The sequence below is a fragment of the Macrobrachium rosenbergii genome, chromosome 9, assembly GCF_040412425.1.
Source record: "Macrobrachium rosenbergii isolate ZJJX-2024 chromosome 9, ASM4041242v1, whole genome shotgun sequence".
Lineage (NCBI taxonomy): Eukaryota > Metazoa > Arthropoda > Malacostraca > Decapoda > Palaemonidae > Macrobrachium > Macrobrachium rosenbergii.
In genome coordinates, this window is record NC_089749.1 from 25,732,662 (window position 1) to 25,756,727 (window position 24,066).

Here is a 24,066-nt window from a genome sequence, read left to right on the forward strand (position 1 = left end):
CATAGAATCGTAAATGAGTTTCGTAAATGACACACATTAATTTATGTTTTCGAGATACAGAAATTCATAGAGCACTAGACTGGTATTCAATAACGAGGACAAGCTCTCTTGGTTTAATTGTTGCATCCGGTTGATGATCATTGGTTTTTTCACAGTCAATTGGACAGGTTTTGGAGTTATCATTTTAGCATATCGAACCCTTTACACATTTCATCATCATCTCTCTCTCTATGTCGTTCGAATCTCCGACCGGCCAGTGAAGAACAAGAGGAATTTGTTTCTGGTGATAGAAATTCATTTCTCGCTATAATGTGGTTCGGATTCCACAATAAGCTGTAGGTCCCGTTGCTAGGTAACCAATTGGTTCTTAGCCACGTAAAAATAAATCTAATCCTTCGGGCCAGCCCTAGGAGAGCTGTTAATCAGCTCAGTGGTCTGGTTAAACTAAGATATACTTATGTTGCACTCACTCTCCCTTTCTGGATATTGAGGCCCTTCCTTTTCAGTAACTTTTCCTATCACTTTCTCTCTTCCCTCCTCCTCTAGCCGAACACCTAGTTCCTCGTTGGACGAGTCGGTAGAGTTCTCGGCTAGCACTCTGCTAGGCCGGAGTTCGAGTCTCCGGCCGGTCAATGAAGAATTAGAGTAATTTATTTCTGGTGATAGTCATTTCTCGCTATAATGTGGTCCGGATTCCACAATAAGCTGCAGGTCCCTTTGCTAGGTAACCACGTAAAATAAGTCTAATCCTTCAGGCCAGCCTCTAGGAGAGCTGTTGATCAGCTCAGTGGTCTGGTTAAACTAAGGTATACTTAACTTAGCCGAACACCTCTGAATTATACACTCTCTTCAGCAACCTACTAGCCTCCATGTTTACCTTTGATTAAACCATCTCAAGAAGCTCATCTGTCCTTTACTTGAGCTAACCTTTTAGTTTTCTGTAAAGGAAAACTATTGTGCCGGCTTTGTCTGTCCGCCCACACTTCATTCTGTCCGCACTTTTTTCTGTCTGCTCTTTTTCTGTCCGCCCTCAAATCTTAAAAACTACTGAAGATAGAGGGCTGCAAATTGGTATGTTGATCATCCACCCTCCAATCATCGAACATGCCAAATTGCAGCCCTCTAGACTCAGTAGTTTTTTTATTTTATTTAAGGTTAAAGTTAGCCATAATCGTGCTTCTGGCAACTATATAGGATAGGCCACCACCGGGCCGTGTTTAAAGTTTCATGGGCCGCGGCTCATACAGCATTATACCGAGACCACCAAAGTAGGTCTATTTTCTGTGGCCTTGATTATGCGCTGTAGCGGCTGTACAGAAAACTCGATTGCGCCGAAGAAACTTCGGTGCATTTTTTACTTGTCTACTTATACAACCATCTGTTTCCATTACTCCAGCACTAATATCATCATTCATTGTTCCATCCTCCTTTTTTTATAACCTTGGTTTGTCCCACATTTACTCTCAATTTTCTCTTCTTGTTAATACTTACATTCTTTTACATGCATCTTTGCAGTCCTTCAATATCATCCGCAATTACTAGTGTAACATCTGCAAACAGCAAGTATTCTCCGTTCCTTTCATAATTCATAACTCTTAACCCACAGCTTGCCATCTACATTTCTTGTCCTTCATCTGACTCTTTACCCCACTCAATCCATTTAGATGTTAAGTGGCCATGGAGACGTACCACACACTTGGCTCAAACCCTTTTATACGCCAAACCACTCGCTTTCTCGTTTACATGTTCTAACACACATTTTGCTTCCATCATAAAAATTTCTAATCACTCTCACCAAATTTTCCTCAATAATCTATACCGAATATCCTCAACACCCTCCACGCTGCCTCTTTATTGCAACGGTTATATACTTATCGCAGTCCATTTTTGTCTCATGCAGATTTTTCTTTTTATTTTCGAATTTCTTAATTAACTGCTTCTAACTTAAACGTGATATGCAAATCCTCTTCCTCGTCTCGGTGCTCACTGTTCTTTCCCATTAATTTTGAAATGTCTTACCTTCCAATCAAAATCCTACTATACACCTTCCCTGGTATAATAAGTTTTGTTAAACTTTATCACTATTACTTTTATGCAACAGAACAATCATTTCTTCCGCACTTTCCTTCAAAAGCTTTCCCTCATCCAAACATACCTTACAAACCTTGGTCAACCACAGAGCGCCACTGTCATCTCAGTACCACAGTATCTTTCCTGTTATTCCCCTCAACTCTCTGTCCCTTTTCTTGTTTAAGTCTCTTAATTACGCTCCATAATTTGCTCAACAGTCACTTCCAAACTGAATCTTACTCTTTATACTCTGTCGTCATTCTTCTCTGACTTCCCTTTATCTCGCACGCTCAGCAAATATTCAGAATACTCATTCCATCGACGCAGGACCGGATTCACTTTAGTCAGAATCTCTCCTTTTGCGTCTTTTATTCCGAGATCCATTTGCCCATTAGCTTTCTCTTTGCCTTCGTTTCCAATCAGAACAACAACTTTGAAGTTCCTGCTCGCTGTCCTACCTCTGTTTTATTCCTCTTGCCTACCCCATCTATCCTCCTGCATGCCGATGTATGATTTATTCTATCTATTATTTGCATCTCAAGTCATTTCTTTATTCGCTAACCTTTCATTTCACCAACCAAACCCTTGCTGATTTTATTCATTTTCCGACTCCTCTGTTCTTATAAAGATCATGGCTGTCCCTGACCCTCCATGGGAATAAAAACTTATAGCCTACACATACACCTACCCAAATAGACACACGCACACACGTGCGCATATTATACATATATATATAATATGTGTATGTATGTATGTATGTATGTATATATATACATATATATAAATATATGCATATATATATACATATATATAAATATACACACACATATATGTAAATATATATTTATGTATGTGTATATATATATGTGTGCGTGTGTGTGTGTACACGTATGTATATGTGGAGATGAGAGTAATTCTGTAAGATTTCCGCCGACGAATTTCGAAAGTCAACGTACACACGAATTCGTATTCAGTGACCAAGATGGATTAGCGGTCAAATGGCGGTCGTTTGTGCCTCCTATCAAGCCTCGGAAAGGGACTTTCGGAGTCTATTCGTTTAAATGAACGCATTAGTAAGACGGTCACGCCTGTATCTCCTCCCACGATCCGTTTGGCCTAATACTTCTTTTCATAAATTCCACTCGGTTATTACTTAGACTTGATGCTTTTCTATTAGTGTGAGTGTTTCATTCGTTTCAATTCCCATCACGATGTTTTTCTCGGGATTTTGATGATGATGATGATGATGATGATGATGACGATACGTGTTACTTTCCTGAACATTTTCATTTCTTCGTTTATCTCTCGCTGAAACTTTTTTGCATTTATGTATAACTATATGTATAAGCCTATTCCAAGTACACACGAATACACATACTTACATATATAATGTATATTATATACTGTATATATATATATATATATATATATATATATATATATATATATATATATATATATATATATATATATATATATATATATATATATATATATAGACAAAATCCATGAAGGAAAGAGAGGCAATGGAGTGCTGCGAGGCCTTTCGACTGTCTTTCTTTGCAGACTGATGAAATACAAAAAAAAGTTTACAAAGAAGGCTCATATGACAGATGGGGATTATAAAGGAAAAAATATATACCTGGAATCCAACACAATTGAAGAATTAGTAGAATTGCCAAAACAGGGTTAAATATTTTAAGAGGTTTTACAAAGGATTAGGATCAACCATTCAGACGCAGGGACGGGACAATTGAAAGATTATGCAAGGAGGTGACTGATCACCAAAAAATGTTATAAAAGTACAACTCAATAATTATCTTTTCTTTTTGTATACAATAACAATTTTTGCAAGATGAACATTTTTACAAATAAAAAATTATATTAAACATACGAATACATAGAAAAATATATAAGGTAACTAACTTGTAATTAATCCAGTGATTTTATCTTCTAGGCCATTATTGAACATTTTTCTAATACAGGGGTCCAAATAATACATGCCAGGGCTAAGGTTAAAATTTCAGCTGGAAGTAAGCTGTATAACAGGAGATTCCAAAAGATTTCTTAAAGGGAAATCTTTCGATCTGGCAATCACTGAACTTTCAGTCAAATTTATCCAGGGAGAGTTTTCACTTAAATGGATGAATATAGCATTGGATGTTTGTCTAGTTTTGACTGAATACTTATGTTGCTTAATACATTCATCTAAATCTTTGCTGGAATGGCCAATATGAGAAGAGGGCCAGTCCAAACATGGAATTTTATATATTATGTTGTTGTTTTCTTTAGGGCTATTTTTTATTAACATTCCTTTTAGTGTGTTATTATAGGAAAAAACGAGGTTGACATTAAAAGATTTTAACAATTATTTTATGTTTTCAAACCCACTAAAATAAGGCAAGCTAAGAATGTTCATGAAACCCCTAAGAACATTCTTAGCTTGGTTTTGAAAACATAAAATAATTGTTAAAATCTTTTAATGTCAACCTCATCTTTTTTCTATAATAACACACTAAAAGGAATGTTAATAAAAAAAAGAGCCCTAAAGAAAACAACAACATAATATATAAAATTCCATATTTGGACTACCCTTTTTATATTGGCCAGTTCTAGCAAAGATTTAGATGGACGTATTACGCAACATACATATTCAGTCAAAACTGGACATACATCCATTGCTATATTCATTCATTTAAGTGAAAACTCTCACAGGATAAATTGGACTGAAAGTTCAGTGATTGCCAGATCAAAAGGTCTCTCTGCAAGAAATCTTTTGGAATCTGCTATTATACAGCTTACTTCCAGCTGTAATTTTAACCTTAGCCCTGGCATGTATTATTTGGACCCCTGTATTATGAAAATGTTCAAGAATGGCCTAAAAGATAAAATCACTGAATTAATTACAAATTAGTTACCTTATATATATTCTCTATGTATTCATGTTTAATATAATTTTTTATTTGTAAAAATGTTCATCTTGCAAAAATTGTTTTTGTTTCCAAAAGTGAGAATTATTGAGTTGTACTTTTATAACATTTTTTGGTGGTCAGTCACCTCCTTGTATAATCTTTTAATTGTCCTGTCCCTGCTTCCGAATGGTTGATTCTAATCCTTTGTAAAGCCTCTTAAATATTTAACCCTGTTTTGGCAGTTCTACCAATTCTTCAATTGTGTTGGATTCCAGGTACATATTTTTTCCTTTGTAATCCCCATCTGTCATTTATATGAGCTTCCCTTGTAAATTTTTTATATTTCTTCAGTCTGCTAAGTAAAGGGCGACAGTCGAAAGGACTCGCAGCACTCCACTGTTTCTCTTTCCTTTGTGGACTTTGTCTATGTTTGTATATTCATTACATTCAATATTTTCGTGATTCAGGTATACACACACACACACACACACACACACACACACACACACACACACACACACACACACACACACACACATATATATATATATATATATATATATATATATATATATATATATATATATATATATATATATATACATATACTGTACATATATATTATTACAGATTTCCACCGCCATCATCTCTGCTTACTTATTGTAGGGTCTAGAATCCTGTGCTTTAAGGGGTGGCCACCAAGCACCTACAAACAGATGTGTGGCAGGGTACTTTTAAGGTGTGTCATTCACATTGGGTCCAGGTAGGAAATTAGATTACTTACTAGGGAGTGCTTAAATGCTACGGAAACCGAAAGTCCCATATTTCAATCCCTTTTTTCATCTACCTCCTGCTGTGTGAGCTTTTTACTGGTTCTCGCATGTTCTCTACAGATGCCAGCCGATGTCCAAATGCTGGAGAAAACAGCGTCCCCCTCAGGCGAATTCGAAAGTCATAAAAGCCAGCCAGACTCCCAATCACTCTCAGTCCTTGCTCAGTCCCAGTGAGATAAAGTCTCGCTGTAATCCCTTATCGTGTCATGTGCACGGCACCCTTTCTGTGAACTGGAAATCATAAGGCTACAAGCAGCCTGAACAACCAGCGGCCAAGTGTGATCTAAAGGAAGACATTGTAGATCCTCCAGCCATTTGTGCAAAGTGCATATTGCAAGATAAATCCACAGTATGTCAATGGGCATTCAAGTTTACCAGTTCTCTGTCCCTTATCCTGAATCTCTCATTTCATATCCTAATTTCTCTCCCCAGTAAAGTACTCTTTGATGTCCCGTTACCCAGTGTAAAGTCACGTGCTTCCCTATGTGAATTAAGTTCGTGAATTAATCATCCCTTGCTCGAAGTGAACCTTAAATCACTCCTCCCATGTGCTTATAACTGCTATGGAGAGAACCACATTTCCACAAAGCTTTACCTGGGATTCTTCTATTTCCAGGAACATGCTATATTGTTCACCCTCGTCTTCCTGACATCCATCTTGTCTGGAAGAATTCTGCCTTACTGCGACAGGTGTATCGATATGCAGTATAACAAGAGAATTATAATTGTAATTGAATTTCTACTGGAGCCACTGGCTCCCTGTTGCGCTGTAAATGTTATCAGTATTTTATTTATTTAGAGCTGAATCAGTACTCTGTTATTTGAAATGCCCTAATCTGTATGTAATAGCATAGAATCTTGTATTGATCAGAACTTTCAGTTGGCAACCTACCATTATTCGGATGTGTGAGTTTACTCTTTCATGTGTTGATTGGTATTTATGGCTGACCACGGTGGGTGTTGTTCAAGGCTTAGTTTAAACAATATTTTATTCAAGTAACAAACCGTGGCCAGAAACATAACATATATATTTCAGAAAATATGGCCGCTTTAACATTGTCAGGAACAGAGATGTGATGGAAGAATTTTGGTTGTGAGATGGTACTGTCGTGAAGCCGCCAGTTGCGAAATCGTTCATTCAGCAAATACTTCGTTACATCTGCAATTAACCTGATGAGCACACAATATTGGCTCCATCATATGACTGGGTTGCTATGTGGGTACATGAGTTCGTATGTTACAGAATCTCGATTTTGTGTCTAATTCTGCCCAAAAATTAGTTCGATCATTCATTAGCGGAGCTAGAGCGAGATCGTGAAGACATTATCTTTGAGTGTGGCAAGCTCTTAGAATTGGCAGAATAAGGTATTGTCCAGACTCTTGATTTTTTCTATGTGAATTGTGGACTTATGGTCTTTTACCATATTTCAAGACATTTTTGAACTTGTGTGCAAAGTTCAATATACTTTTTTTGCCATTTCAATATTTTATTTTAGTGTGTTCTGTTTAACCATGCATTTTTTATTATGTTTATACTTGCATATTTTTTTGGGAAATCGTTACTATTTTGTGCTTAATTTTTTTCGACAGATGTCATGGTTGTGGTGGTTGTGGTGATGACTTTGTGGGCAATGATATGATGTAGTCATGATGGTGTGATTATAGAGACATACAATGCATACCTTGCAAAGTATAATATCTCTGTGTGGATTGACTTTTTGAGACTTGACTTAATAATACTTAAGTTGGAGTATGTGAGAAGATTTTGACTTTACAGGCCATTTAGCCATGATTAGACTTTTGAGTTAGGGTTGGATTAATTTTTTTTGCTTGACAATTTCATTTATGATGCATTTTAATCTTTGCTTTGTTTGTTCATTACTTGTTGGGTTGCTTTAAATAATAAATCTATTTTTGTAGGAAAGATTGAGTTTTCCTTATACGAACCATTTCATTTCTTTAATGTGGAATGCGAGAACGAAAGAGATCTTTGTGACATTCGCGAGACCTTACCTTACAGACCTTACAATTCGTTCGGGTTGCCCCAGGTCCCTCAGTGTGAGGCACCTTTGATGTCTACCAGAGAGTTGCTAACGCATCTTCCGGTATATTTTGCATCTTCCAGTCTTGGATGGTCTGGGATGCATCTTAGATATTTGTCAAGCTTATTCTTAAACACATCTACGCTCACTCCTGTTATGTTCCTCAGATGAGCTGGTAGCGCATTGAATAGACGCTGCATTAGCGATGCTGGTGCGTGGTGGATTAATGTCCTGTGTGCTTTCCTTAATTTTCCTGGTATAGTTTTTGGCACTATTAATCTACCTCTGCTTGCTCTTTTTGATAATTTTAGTTCCATGATGTTTTCGGTAATTCCTTCTATCTGTTTCCATGCTTGAATTACCATGTAGCGTTCTCTTCTCCTTTCAAGACTATATAAATTTAAGAATTGTAGTCTTTCCCAGTAAAGGTCCTTAACTTCTTCTATTCTAGCTGTAAATGACCTTTGTACACTCTCTATTTGTGCAATATCCTTTTGGTAGTGTGGGTACCATATTACAGTATATTGCAATATTCAAGTGGGCTACGTACGTACGTTTTATAAAGCATAATCATGTGTTCAGCTTTTCTTGTTTTGAAGTGCCGGAACAACATTCCCATTTTTGCTTTGCATTTTGCCAATAGAATTGCTATTTGATCATTGCATAACATATTCCTATTCAACATCACACCAAGGTCTTTAACTGCTTCCTTGTTTGTGATTGTCTCATTATTAGGTCCTTTATATGCATATAGCATTCCTACTTTATCACCATAGTTCATTGATTCAAATTTATCAGAGTTAAATACCATCCTATTTATCTCTGCCCATTTATATATTTTGTTTAGGTCTCTTTGTAGCGAGTTCCTATCTTCATCACAAGCAATTTCTCTACTTATTCTTGTGTCATCTGCGAAACTTCTTACTACTGAGTCCTTAACATTACTGTCTATGTCTGCAATCATAATCACAAACAGCAATGCAGCTAACACCGTACCCTGTGGTACACCGGATATTACCGTAGCTTCATCCGATTTCTCATCGTTTGCAATCACTATCTGTTTTCTATTTTGCAAAAATTCTTTTATCCATCTTCCTACTTTGTCAACAATGTTATGTTTTCTAATTTTTTTCGCTAATATATTATGATCTACCTTGTCAAAAGCTTTTTGCAAAGTCTAGGTAAACCACATCTGTATCTTTTTCATTTATCATATTTTTATATATGCTTTCATGGTGGACTAACAGTTGGGTTTGTGTACTTTTTCCGGGTACAAAACCATGTTGTCCTATATTGAACAATCTATTTTTCATTAAATGTTTCATTATATTTTTTCATTACCCTTTCATATACTTTCATAATATGAGATGTCAGACTCACAGGCCTATAATTACTTGCCTCTAGTCTTGAACCACTTTTGAAAGTAGGAGTAATATATGCTAATTTATGCTCATCATAAATCTTGCCTGTATCTATACTTTGTCTTAATAATATTGCTATGCTTTTTGCGATTGAATGAACCACTTTCTTTAACAATATGGCAGGTACTCCATCTGGTCCTGCTGCTGATCCATTTTTAATTTCATTAATAGCCTGCACAATATCGGCTTCTGTAATATCTATATCTGATAAGTATTCAGTATTTTCATCTCTTATTTCTGTATCATTATCTTCATTGTCAATTCTAGGTGTAAATTCACTCTTATATCTTTCTGCTAATATGTTACATATTTCCTTTTTTCATTCGTTAATCGCCCTTCAATTCTTAGAGGGCCTATTTCTACTCTTATTTTATTCATCTTTTTTTTCATATGAATAAAAAAATTTAGGGTTTTGCTTGATATTTTGTAGTGTCATTTCTTCTAGGTTCCATTTTTCATTTCCTTTTGATTGTATAATCTTTTGTTCTGCATTTTCTATCTTACTTTTAGTTCCATCACTTTCCATGCATTCTTTTCTTTTGCAAGAGCTTTTTCCACTTTCTAATTTTCTGGAACAAGATCCTTCTGTCTCTTGGAATTCGTGACTGATGCTTACTTTTTCTTCGGTATATATTTTTCCACTATTTCCTCTAATATTTTATATAATATATCGGTATTTACCTGTATATCATCACTTACAAATATGTTTTCCCATTCTTTGTTTAATTCTTCATTTATTTTTGACCAATTTATATTCTTACTATAGAAATTGTATTTTCCATATCCTTCCCATTTTTTCGTCTCTTGCTTTTCTTTGTTTTCGTATGTTCTGGAACGGACTGTTAGTTCTATGACATTATGGTCCGAAATACTCGTGTTATATACTATTATTTCTTTAACATAGTTCACCTCATTCACAAATACTAGGTCTAAAATATTATCCTTTCTTGTTGGTAGGTGATTTATTTGCTGAATGTTATGTTCTAGTAGCATATCTAATAGCTTTTCAAATTGCCTCTTATCTTCTGCACTACTATTGCTCTCTTTTTTATATGTATAAATACAACCACAGTCTCCTATTCGTTCTTTCCATTCTACAAAAGGAAAGTTAGTCTCCGGTTAGGAGTATAGTCCAGTCCTTGTGATTTCTACATATTTCATCCAATTTTTCAATTATTATGTCAAACTCTTTAGTATTAAGGGGTCTATATATTACAATGTTCACTAATTTTTCAGATTCAAATTCTACCGCTATTAATTCACATTCTGTGTTACTATATTTCTCACAGATTTTTCCTTGATTGGCATCTCTCCCATATATCGCGGTTCCCCCTTGATTTCTATTTTTTCTATCTGATCTATAAGTTTGGAAACCCTTTATCTGGTCATCATTACCAGTCTCTTGGGAATACCAGGTTTCACTTATATTCAATATTTCTATTTTTCACTTTGGGTTAGTTCTTCTAAGAACTCTATCTTTCTTTTGAGTTACTCGAAACTAGACCCTGCGCGTTCATCACTATGATGGTTTGCATATTATCTCCATTATCTAATATGGGTAATAATAAGGATTTTCCCATGTCTCTTTCCTGTTCTGATATGTTGATCTTTTTTCATTTCCAGAAATTCGTACATTAAAAATCCAACTTTTCCATTATATTTGTTCTTCCAGCTTCATATTTATTCACTTTGTGCATAAACCTGCACTTATCTCCATATCTGCACCATCCCCTTGCATCATAGATACATTGCTTGTTCCTTGTGCTATATCTAGGTGCTGATGGCTCATATCGTGGTGCTGACTTTTCATAATGTGTTGTTGGCTTGCTTTTGCCTTCATCACATGATCTTTGTTCTTTTCTTTATTTGTTTCATTTTTACCTTGGTTTTTATATGTATTTGATTTTGATTTTGGTCTTTCATGGCTACAGGATGCATGTACCTACATTTCTTATTAAACCTACATCCATTTCCTTCTTTCCAGTTTCTACATATTTTTGGATGTAGATCTTTGCATTCCTCTTCATAGCCATCTAGATATGCACATTTGCCATAGATCTCATAATTGTGACATATCTTGGGATGTTTGTAATAACATCTTTCACCAAACCTGCAATTCCCTCTTTTCAAAAGGGTGCATACTGTGTCTTTCTTTTCTTTTTCTTTTTTTTTCTTGTTCATTCCCCTCAGTATGGAGATCCGGGCACAACCTCTTTGGGATTTTATTTTGATTTATCAGGTCATAATTTATTTCTTCATATGTATGTTGCTGTATTGCCTCATATGTAGAATCTATGAGTTTCTCTGCATCCATACTATTATCCTGTTCTTTGTTTTCATTAATCTTTTCTCTCTCTTCAGTCTTATTTTCTTCTCTATTTTCCTCTTCTTCCTCTTCTTCATCTTCTTCATCCTCCACAATCTGTACATTAAGAGAGAGAGAGAGAGAGAGAGAGAGGGGAAAGCCGCGAGAGAGAGAGAGAGAGAGAGAGAGAGAGAGAGAGAGAGAGAGAGAGAGAGAGAGAGAGAGAGAACAGGGCCGAACCCCTCCAACGCCTTCTGAAGACAGACCAATCGGTATGCTATGTGATATTCCTACACGGAATATTTTGTCTGTTTCCAAATGGTGTTACATATATATATATATATATATATATATATATATATATATATATATATATATATATATATATATATATATATATATATATATATACATACAAACACATACAGCGTATAATATATATATATGTATATATATATATATATATATATATATATATATATATATATATATATATATATATATATATATATATATATATATATATATATATAATCACAAGAGCAAGGAAACAAGATTTACCGAGCTTCCGTTTCATTTCAAGATATTTTCAGTTACCTTGAAAATGTGTTGTATTACAAACTGAGGCTCGAAAATGTTAGCTTTCACGCTATTAGGGCAATTGAAACAAATATTATCTACATGAAAATTGGGGCAATTGAAATAGATATTGTCCACATAAAAATTGGGGCAATTGAAACAGATATTACCCACATAAACATTGGGCAATCGAAATAGGCATTATCCACATAAAAATTGAGGCAATGAGATAGATATTATCCACATAAAAACTTGGGCAATTGACATAGATATTATCCACATAAAAATTGGGGCAATTGAAATAGATATTATCCACATAAAAATTGGGGCAATTGAAATAGATATTATCTACATGAAAATTGGAGCAATTGAAATAGATATTATCCACATAAATAATGAGGCAATTGAAATAGATATTTTCCACATAAAAACTGGAGCAATTGAAATAAATATTATCCACATGACAATTGGGCAATTGAAATAGATATTATCCACATAAAAACTAGAGTAATTGAAATAGATATTGTCCACATAAAATTGGGGCAATTGAAAAAGATATTATTCACATAAAATAGTGGCAATTTAAATAGATATTATCCACATAAAAATTACGGCAATTGAAATAGATATTATCCATATAAAAGTTGGAGCGATTAAAATAGATATTATCCACATAAAATCTGGGCAATGAAGTAGATATTATCCTCATAAAAATTGGGGCAATTGAAATTGATATAATCAGTTAAAAAGGGGGCAACTAAGAATTGGAGGAATTGAAATAGATATTATCCACATGTAAATTGGAGCAATTGAAACAGATATTATTCACATAAAAATTGGTGCAATTTAAATAGATATTAGCCACATAAATATTGGGTCAATTTGAACAGATATTATCCATATAAAAATTGGGGCAACTGAAATAGATTATCCACATAAAAATTGGGCAATTGAAATAGATATTATCCACATAAAATCTGTGGCAACTGAAATAGATATCATCCACATATAAATTGGGGCAGTTGAAGTAGATATTATCCACATAAAAGAAACTGTGAAGTGCATATATCTGTGACACTGACGTGTGTGTGCATTATTTCCGAGCGTGTGCTCATCACCACCCATGAGCATTTACACGAGACAGCAGAAGTCAGATATAAATGTTGCCTATCCGTACGGTCGTGGTTTGCTAAATTCAGTGAATTTCTCTGCAGCTAATTTTTGGCAGCCGGGTCACCTGAGCTCCCGCATTCAATGCAATACGCCTTTAAGGTGAAACTATTTCCATTGTTCTTATTCCTTGACCTGTGTCATTCCTGTTGCATGTCTTTGTTCGAATGCTTTCTACGTTCTTGTGTAAGAGAGCTTTTTTTTTTTTGTTACAGCGTCGCACCTTCCTTTCTTTTGTGTATATGTGTGTGTGTGCGTGTGTGTGTGTGTGTGTTTCGGTGTTCATATCTATAGGTTTTTATTCTTGGGGACTGTTTTTAATTTGATTTATTAACCTGATCTGTATTAATTGCATTTGCATTTCTGCTCCTTGTTTTCTTGTATGAAAGCTTAATTGCCAAGTAAATAGCTTTTTGATTTGTTCTTTACATTGATCATATTATTATTATTATTATTATTATTATTATTATTATTAATTTAACCCGCTGAGTTCCGACTAACGTTAGCATAACCATATAAACAGGCAAAACATGAACCTAGAGTAAAAGTATAAGTAGAGTAAAAGTGTGAAACAAAGCGAGCTTGGGCTGTGGAAATCTATAGCAGCAAGACTAACCAACCCAACTAAATTTCTAACAATACCTAATATTGCAATTAACACCAAGTTTTTTTTTCACTCCCTCTCTGGTATAAAGAATTAGAGAGAGTTTATCCAGAAGACTGAGTTGATATCCTTAATTTAGTCGGGAGATGATCTCGAAACAGTTTCATTGTAGAATATGTTATTCTTGTAACATGATTCGAAATCATGCCAATTTAAAATTACCTGAATATAATAACGAGAGAGTTATAATTAATGCCGTTTGTTTTAACAGCAATAACAGTATAAGTAACAAAAACTTCAACAAGTGTTGAAAAACACCTGTGTGGGTCGTTTAGCATATGCCTTTAAATTATTTTGGATTGTTTTTACTATAGCGTCAGATTGTTAAAATAAATTGTGAAACAGATACCTCATGGCAGTAACTTTTATTGTAATCTGAGCTACGATTAAAAGATGATATATTAAAAAGTGACGGAAAAGCGGAAAAATAATTATAAGCAACTCGGCGACTTTTATGCAACAATTTGATAAAGTGAATAACATTATCAAGAGCGAAAGGAAGTTCACGTATTATTTTTAAAAATATTTTATTCTTTTAATACTCAGATATTCGAGATAATGTCTAACGTTTTGAATAAACGCTTCTCGTTAAATCCTTCACAAAAGCATTAGAAACAGATATCGTCGTCTATAAAATCATCCCTTCCTCTCTCTCTCTCTCTCTCTCTCTCTCTCTCTCTCTCACACACACACATTTATATATATATATATATATATATATATATATATATATATATATATATATATATACACACACACACACACACACACACATACATATATATATATATATATATATATATATATATATATATATATATATATATATATATATATATATATATATATATATATATATATATTATACACACACATATATATATATATATTGTTACGGGGGTCATTTGGTAGATGAGTTTAATTATTAATTATTCTGATTAATGCAGCCTTGCTATACCTAAGACCCATGTAACCCTACCAATTAAGGCTAGCAGTTACCCCAAAAGACAGATAATTAACTTAATTAGATTAGGTCGCTAGTTGGAACTAGGTTACTGAATATTTTGATTTATTCTTGAACTAATAAATTAAATATCCCCATTGATCAGCCACCCAGTCCAACAAAATGAGTTATTACAGTGAGGGAATCTACATGAGCCATTAACAGCTCCCCAATTTGTCCCCTTCAGACACAATAATATTTCCCCTACTTTAGAGTATGACGCAACATCTGAGTCGCTATCGTAACGCTTCTATAAGCAGTTTTCTAGCAAATTAAAGACCATTCCTCTTCCAAACAAGGGCATGATCAGGTTCCTAGGCTTGCCTGAGTATTACTTATACGTGTCCTCTCCCTAATCCTTAATTACTGCAAGGGGTGTATCTTAAATCGAGAATATTATGTTAACAACATGGAGGATACTTTATGCAATCTCACTAGGCAACAATACTTGTACTTCATATAATCGACTTCATAAAGGGAATATGGGTTCACCAGGATTCCTTAGTCAGTGACTGAGAAGAGAGAAATTAAATCAGAAATACAGGGGGAGAGATAACAGAAGAGTGGCAAATAATTGCCATCCTCAGACTTACCTTTCGCAGCTTGCTTGCGCGCACTAGCTTCTGACGCCCGGGGTCTGAAGACACGTTTTCCGTCATTTCCACTAAGTTAGAAAAGACAAAGGACAAGGGAGCAGGAGCACTAACGATTGTGCTCTCTTGATGATTGCTCAGTTCTCTCTGACCTGGGTCGACATGCTTAGGGGGAGCTTGGCTTGTTGTAGACAACCAGCCCTTCATAGCCTGCGGCAGTCTGAAAAATGACAAAAACATCGCCGATACACAGTTCAGAGAAAAGTTATGTTTAGGGACACCCTACCTAAAGTTGGCCCTGGTGAAACCATCTCCGTTGAATAGGTCCCTAAGCTAAATTTATAATCTGCTAAGACGGTTGGGTTTTGAACACAACAACAGCACGCTTCTCTCCCCTGCTTCCATGGAGGAAGCTTTTCCTCGGTGTGGTCTTGTCTTTGTCTCTTTTTCTTTTTTTTTTGGTTTTGATTATATTCCTACCAAATTAAAGGAGAGAGGTCGAACAGCATAATTTATAAAAATATGTATAACTGAACCACGAAGATATGAAACGTTATGAATGTATAAATAAAGGCAAATGTCACGGAGGAAAAGTAAACAATGGGGTGGTAGCAACTACTCCATTGTTTCACTTTTCCTTTGGCATTTGCCTTATATATATATATATATATATATATATATATATATATATATATATATATATATATATATATATATATATATATATACATATATATACACATACATATATAAATATAAACACACACACACACACACACACACACATATATATATATATATATATATATATATATATATATATATATATATATATATATATATATATATATTATATATGTGTGTGTGTGTGTGTGGTTTTGTCACTTATATTAACAGATATTAAGCCACAAATATCGTTTAATATCGAATTCACTATAGCCTGGGAATAACTTACACCCAAGGGGAATTACAACTGAAAAGTATTCCTGCGCCGGCCAGGATTCGTACCATGGTCTGGTTTAGAAGCACTTACCAATTATAATTTCCCTTGGGTGTAAGTTATTCCCAAGAAAGAACATGGTAAATTCGATATAAAACGATAATTGTGGCTTCATATTTGGGTGTATGCATGTATTGTTGTCTGTATATAAATGCACACACATATATCTATATATGTGTGTGTACATATATAACTATATATATACTGTATATGTTTACATATACAGTATATATGTATATATAAATTGTGTGTATAAACTCTCGCTTCCCTGGTTTTTATGGAAATCAGCAGATGGCAAAAGGTATGGGATGTGGAAGGCTAATATCACATAATCACGTCCTAAACTTATAAGGATATAATTAAAATTTGGGGCTTTGAATAGACGTGGATGCGGTACAAATGCGAAGCAAAATACGAAAGTAGATAGACTGAAGAAGAAAACTTGTATGTAACAAACTGTATTGAAACCAGAATGAAAAGGCAAGTTTAAGACTAGGGGCAGTTGTTTCTGAAGCGATCAAGAGGTGTAGAGAAATGGCACGGTTATATTTTTGTGGCAGAAAGACAATGGGGACGTTTTGAAGAGTACTTATTTGCCAGTGCAAGGTTTGCTGGGGTGAATTAAGATGTAGGAGGACATTTTATTAAAAAGGGCTGAGACTGACTGAAAACTTTCATGGGTAATCTGAAGTTGTGTCTTGTTCCACGGCGTAATTTTATAAGAAGACTATTCCGAAGTACGCTAGAAAAGAGAGCTATAAGAAGAGATCAGATTTAGTTTTGGCACAGAGCAGATGGAAGAGCAAGTTGATCGCTATACTGGTGACAAAAGGAGAGACCGGAGGTAAGCATAACCATCACTATATTGTAGGAAAAATGAAAAGGATTTGAAGCTTTTGGATGCGGAGGGGACCAGATTGTGGTTATAAAATGTAATTAAGAAAAGTGAGTCTTGTAAGGTTATCACCATTACAAATTAGTTTAACGAGAACAAGGCGACGGTGCCACATTACTAGACTCTCAAGTCTTGCCATAAGGATTTGTACTAGTGAGGTATGGAAATTGTAGCAAAGCTAAAGTAGTTGAACAGTCAACTAGGAAGAAACAGCGGGAGCAGATGACAAGCAATGGACAGTAAGTCAAGCAACTTCAGTGTGCCACTCTGTAAGTGGCGTTCCCGTAATGCGTGAGTTTGATGAGAAATATGAATAACGGAAGATGACGGATGAAAAATGGACTATAGTTCAGATACTGAACTGAAAGGAGGATATACGGAGTATACAAAATTCAAGGATGGAGTCATCAGACACGTTGTAGTGTTGTGTAGGAACCGGAAGGCAGAGCGTATGGTGATAAGTATATGTTTATAGATAAAAGGCTGGCAGTTTCCTGTGGATATTAGAAATTTTGGTTTTCACCCCGGAACTGAACTGTCTGAGTCGTTTAACACGCGCCGAGAAATTTTCTTCTTGGTCGTACGTGGTTAAAGAAAGAAAGATGCAAGAATTTAAGAAGTAGGCCATCATTCCTATCGGTTACCCAAAAACAGAGCCTTCTTTCAGCCTTCCTACTAGTCTGATGATAAAACATGAGAGTGCCGCTGTGCTGCGAAGTTGGGAGCTTATTTACAGGTGTGTTCGCACCTGTATACCATGTAACATGTGCCTCCCATCTCAACAGTGATACTCTCATAGGAGATACCGTTAATGGAATATAGTAACAATATTTGGGAACATTATAAAAATGTTCCGCTCTATATTACTGAATTCCGGCATCTTCCCTAATTTTATGTGTGGATGTATGTACAGTATATATTTAAGTATGTATGTTGTATTTAATGTTTTATGTTTTTTCTTAGTTCAAGGGCTGAACGACGAGAAACATTGTCGTATAGTGTAACCTGCTAACATGAATTCTTTGACACATCTAATTTTTTCTATTATAGTATTCATAACCTTTTTGTATTTTTCTAGCATATTTACATCTCTTTTTATCTGCTCGATTTCTACTCCCATCAAAAGAGATGTAAATATACGCTAGCAAAATACACAAAGATTATGAATGCTATAATAAAAAAAAATAAGACGTCAATGAATTCATGTTAGCATGTTGCAATATGCGACAATGTTTCTCGTCGTTCAACCCTTGAACTAAGAAAAAACATAAAACATCAAATACATACATACGTACATACTTACATATATACATTCTATCTTTTATGAGCAGTGTTTAGAATCAAGGCTATTTTGACAGATTACGCTAATCATCTTTTTACTAAAATGAATTGACTAATTTCATATATTATTCACTATTGTGAAATATTAATATTACATGATGAATGTCGTTTTTTTTCCTTCCCTTTGCAAACATCCTCCCTGAAGCCTTCACTTGATCCCTTCCTCTGTCTAATAAATCTTGCTTTGGGAGCATTTATGAAACGGAATCAGAAACTCAATATTTTCCACTATTTTCAGATTTCTACCTATGCCTCCAAGTTATTTAGTTTTCTTTTATGTTAATGAAATCCGGCCTATCTCATCTATCAACGTTTTGGGTGCTCAGATTCCTTCAGAATTGCCTTGAACTGTTCGGATAATGGAAGTGATAAATCTGCCTTTGAAATTATAGCGCTGCATTCCAATGTCATAAATACTTTCCTTCATGACCATTATTTAGTGTTGGTCCTGGATGTTAGTTTTTCAAAGATTTATTTGGGTTATGTAAAGGGCTCATTTTCTCCTTGGGAACTTGATCTGCAATTTCTCAAGGAGAGTGAATTTTTTCTGTAAAAGGCGGTTATTTTGAGATGCTCGACGCAATCTTGATATTGGAGTTTTTACAAGAATGTTTTTGTTATACCTGAGATATTTTTTTTCTTGGGCACAGTCAATATACTGTCCAACGACGAAGGTTTGTTTGTAAAGGGTTGTCTTCTCTTATTAGTGGGAAATGCTGCTTGGGTTATTAGTTTCTAATAATTTAATTGTGGTACAGGTGGAAGGAGACGTGCTATATTAAGAGAGAGAACAAGCTTTTTGGCTTTTATAAAGCAAAATGGGAAAAGCGGGGCTCGTAAGAATTAGTAAAAAAAAAAAAAACAAAGAATAACTGTCTGGTAAGAATAAGAACTGTTGCAAAGGCAATGGGTTAGCTACTGGACTGTGAGAAAGGTAATAGAATGTTTTGAACTATGAGGAATGGGAGGTAAATTCACGAAGTAAAGGCGATGTCAGACTCAAGCGTACACTTTTTCTACATCTTTTACCATCTTGCCGCCAAACTTCGGACTAAGTAGCTAATAACAGATTGATTTAATCCCATGAACTAGCGTCAGAAGTTAAGTCTAACCGGGTGACAAGTTAAATTTTTCAAGTTCTCGCTTGTGCGTTTCCAGATATTTTGGAGATCAGATCCTAAGCGCTCGCAGGGAAAAATTGCAGGCTAACCCTATATTAAGTGAAATATTTTAACTGACAACTGACTTCTATATACTCTATATTTATGTTATGTGTTCCGCCAGTGGTCAAGACGTCTAAACAAGGATTTTTGTTGTTCATTCCCCACCTCCATTTTGAAATTGATACTTCATAAAATCGCCCTTAAATAGGAATACAGACCGTCAAGATATTGTCTACATATCTCATCAAGATCATGTCCTTGGGTTTTATGGAACTTATCGTCACAGTTTCAAAATATTCTGTATATAAATTTGTAAGTACTGGACTATAAATCCAACCAAATCTATAGTACCTCTCAAGTTAAGCATAAATACACAATTATATTGTAGTCATGCATTAAAATCCTTAAAAGAAAGAAAAAGGAAATGGAAAATACCTAGCTAGATAATTTGAAAAAAAAAACATTATAGTTAGGAAAAATCCTTGGACGTGCCACTCCTTCTGTTTTCAGGTGTCCTAAAACTGCTGTTATGTTCAACGAAAACCAAATCCTAAAGAAATCGTTGTATATAAAATGTTCTACCTCGACTGTGACAAATTTTATACAGGCTTTACAGGTAATCCAGCACAAGCGTCCAGTCAGCTAAGGACACTTAAATTCTGTTGCATATATATAAATATAAATATAAATATATATATATATATATATATATATATATATATATATATATATATATATATATATATATATATATATATATGTGTGTGTGTGTGTGTATATATATATAATATATATATTATATATACAGTATATATATGTATATATATATATATATATATATAAATATATATATATATATATATATATACATATATATATATATATATATATATATATATATATATATATATATATATATACGGAATAGGTAGACCAAAACAAAAACATTCTTTTTGTGAGGACTAGTTTCGAGATTCTAACTAACCCCATCATCAGGCATCTAAAATAACAAATAAATACAATATGGGGGGAAAAAACACTCATTAAAATGAAATAAAATTAAACATCAGAACTAACTACCAAGAATTAAAATTGAACAGTACCGTTTAACCTATAAAAGCAAGAGTCAAGAGAGGGAATACAACGCAAATACAAAGATAGTTACAGAAGATAGACACAGAATTAAAAACAAAGCAACTCAACTGACCGTTCATTTTTACAGAGTGATGGTTTTTCTTTGATGGTATATAATGTTTCAATTGTGGTTAGCTCACATCACTAGAACGACTGGCTAATATAGAAAAGAATCTATACTCAGAGGATGGTCATGCTGGTGGCAGTGCTCACGAATGGCACTAAATGCTTGTTTGTTAAGTGGCCTGTTTGTTCTAATTGATCGGCCTTTGAACACCTAGGCCGATCAATTAGAACAAACAGGCCACTTAACAAACAAGCATTTAGTGCCATTCGTGAGCATTGCCATCAACATGACCATCCTCTGAATATAGATTCTTTTTCTATATTAGCCAGTCGTTCTAGTGATGTGGAGCTAACCACAATTGAAACATTATATACCATCAAAGAAAAACCATCACTCTGTAATAATGAACGGTCAGTTGAGTTTTTTGTTTTTAATTCTGTGTCTATTTTCTGCAACTATCTTTGTATTTGCGTTGTATTCCTCTCTTGACTCTTGCTTTTATAGGTTAAACGGTACTGTTCAATTTTAATTCTTGGTAGTTAGTTCTGATGTTTAATTTTATTTTATTTTAATGAGTGTTTTTTTTTCATTGTATTTATTTGTTATTTTAGATGCCTGATGATGGGGTGTGTTAGAACTCGAAACTAGTCGCAATAAAGAATGTTTCTCAAGTACTGGTCTACCTGTTCCTTATTCGACTCCGCTTTCCACGGAATTATTCTGTTGCATCTATATATATATATATATATATATATATATATATATATATATATATATATATATATATATATATATATATATATATAAACATCTTGTGACCCATAACTTGTCTGAAGAGGAAGCAGCAACTCCCGAAATATAACGCTGCGCTTCCTTCACTTCATTTGTATACTTCTATGGGCAACGTTTTTCATGAATTCATATATATATATATATATATATATATATATATATATATATATATATATATATATATATATATATATATATATATACAGTATATATATGTATATATATAAAACACATATATATATATATATATATATATATATATATATATATATATATATATATATATATATATATATGTGTGTGTGTGTGTGTGTGTGTGTGTGTGTAGTAAAGCTACAGAGGGAGACTAACAATTTCAGCACTTTCACATCAGTGAAGCATCGTTTATCCTATAAGCTTGAGATTACATGATTCGAGGAAACTGAGATGGTACGATAAATGTGAAAATTATTATGATTTTTAAGCTCTATATGAAATAATGTTAATTCCACCATGAAAGCGAACAAAAAATTCGTTTAGTAACAGAAAACCTGTGGCAGGTAGTACGAGTAAAGGAAAAAATTGTTCCAGAAGCGAAGCGAGGCACGGCTAAATAGGCATATGTCACGTCATGTTTACCCTTCCTTAAAATTACACTGAATCACAATAACGATAGAGCAGTTAGGAAAAGGAAGAAAAAGTCTGACACTAACCATATTTAGAACCGTGTCGAATGACGGTAACCTTCAATGAGACGAGTGAAGAATAAGAGATGATGGTAAACTTCGAAGGTATGTTATTTATTGCTGGCAGATTCTTTGCCTTGTTTTATCTCCTGTATACACTTGCGTCACTAATTGCATCCACAAGAGAATCTGTAACTTACAGAATATAGGAGAGATTTTGCCTTGACTATTTTAAGTACAAAGAGGCATTAAAGTTGTTAAAAGAACGATGACTGACTTATTTCAATAATCTTTTGAAGGAATAATTTAAGTGATTAATAAGCGTTTAGAAAAATAGTTTTTAGACGCACAAAATCCTTAGAGAACAGGCTGATGACATACATACGAGTGAATTAAACATTTATAAGATGTATATTGGCATGTATATTTACATATACATGCATATATATATATATATATATATATATATATATATATATATATATGTGTGTGTGTGTGTGTATATATATGTATAGATATATATATGTATATATATATGTGTAAATATATGTATATATATATATAAGTATGCATGTATAACTGTTTCATATAGATAATACATGTATACACAGAAACACACACACACACACACACACACAGAATTAACATCGTATGCTACGTGGTATCAACCGAACATATTGTATTGTTGAGATCCATCCCTGAGGAAATCCGTCGACATTCGACTCATCTTCCCCCACTGCAAGTGCGCCTGATCGCCATGTGCAGGGTAGCATGACTACAGCCATGACGAAGAACCTGCAACGAAGCCGCATACCGATTTACCGAGACGCGACCTCCAGGCGGATGTGCTTGGTATCTATAAAGGAAATGCAGATATGCACGACGCAACGTAGATGCCTCCTGGCGAAGTTAGATGTGATGCGTTTGACTTCTTTAAATGTGTGCGTGCGGTTCCTTCGCCATAAACAAAGTTAAATGTAGGGCGTGGTCACGTGACGCCGGGTTATTTGATGGATCATTACTTAATGAATATTAACTTGAAAGATGAACGCATCCTAGTTGTGACACCATAAAGTAAATGTCAAAGCAATTCACTGAGGATTTTTCGGTTGAGTGACTAACGACTGTTATATGTTTTGTTATAAAAAAAAAAGAAATAAATAAAGCTAGCTAGGGAAAGTGAAAGGGGAAGAAACTTAATGAGCACCATCACGAAAGCGTTACACCTAGACTAAATGATTTACCTACCATTTCACCTGCACCAGCTACCCCTGATGCATCGTCTCATATATACGTCATTCCCTAGTCAGAGGAAACTAACAGAAGATCTGTATTCTATTACAGGTTACAAACACTAAATTTCCCACAACATTACTACGAAAGCACTCCTATAGCCCGCCTGCCCCCTGCCGGATTC

At 34.3% G+C, this 24,066-nt stretch overlaps 1 long non-coding RNA gene across 1 annotated transcript in view; it reads right to left on the reverse strand.

Moving 5' to 3' along the window:
- LOC136841617 (uncharacterized) overlaps nucleotides 1-24,066 on the reverse strand; it is a 62,471-nt gene that overhangs the window by 25,183 nt on the left and 13,222 nt on the right. The window contains exon 2 of the long non-coding RNA XR_010854041.1: nucleotides 15,593-15,812. This is a non-coding gene — a long non-coding RNA (uncharacterized lncRNA). The remainder of the gene's footprint in view (nucleotides 1-15,592; nucleotides 15,813-24,066) is intronic.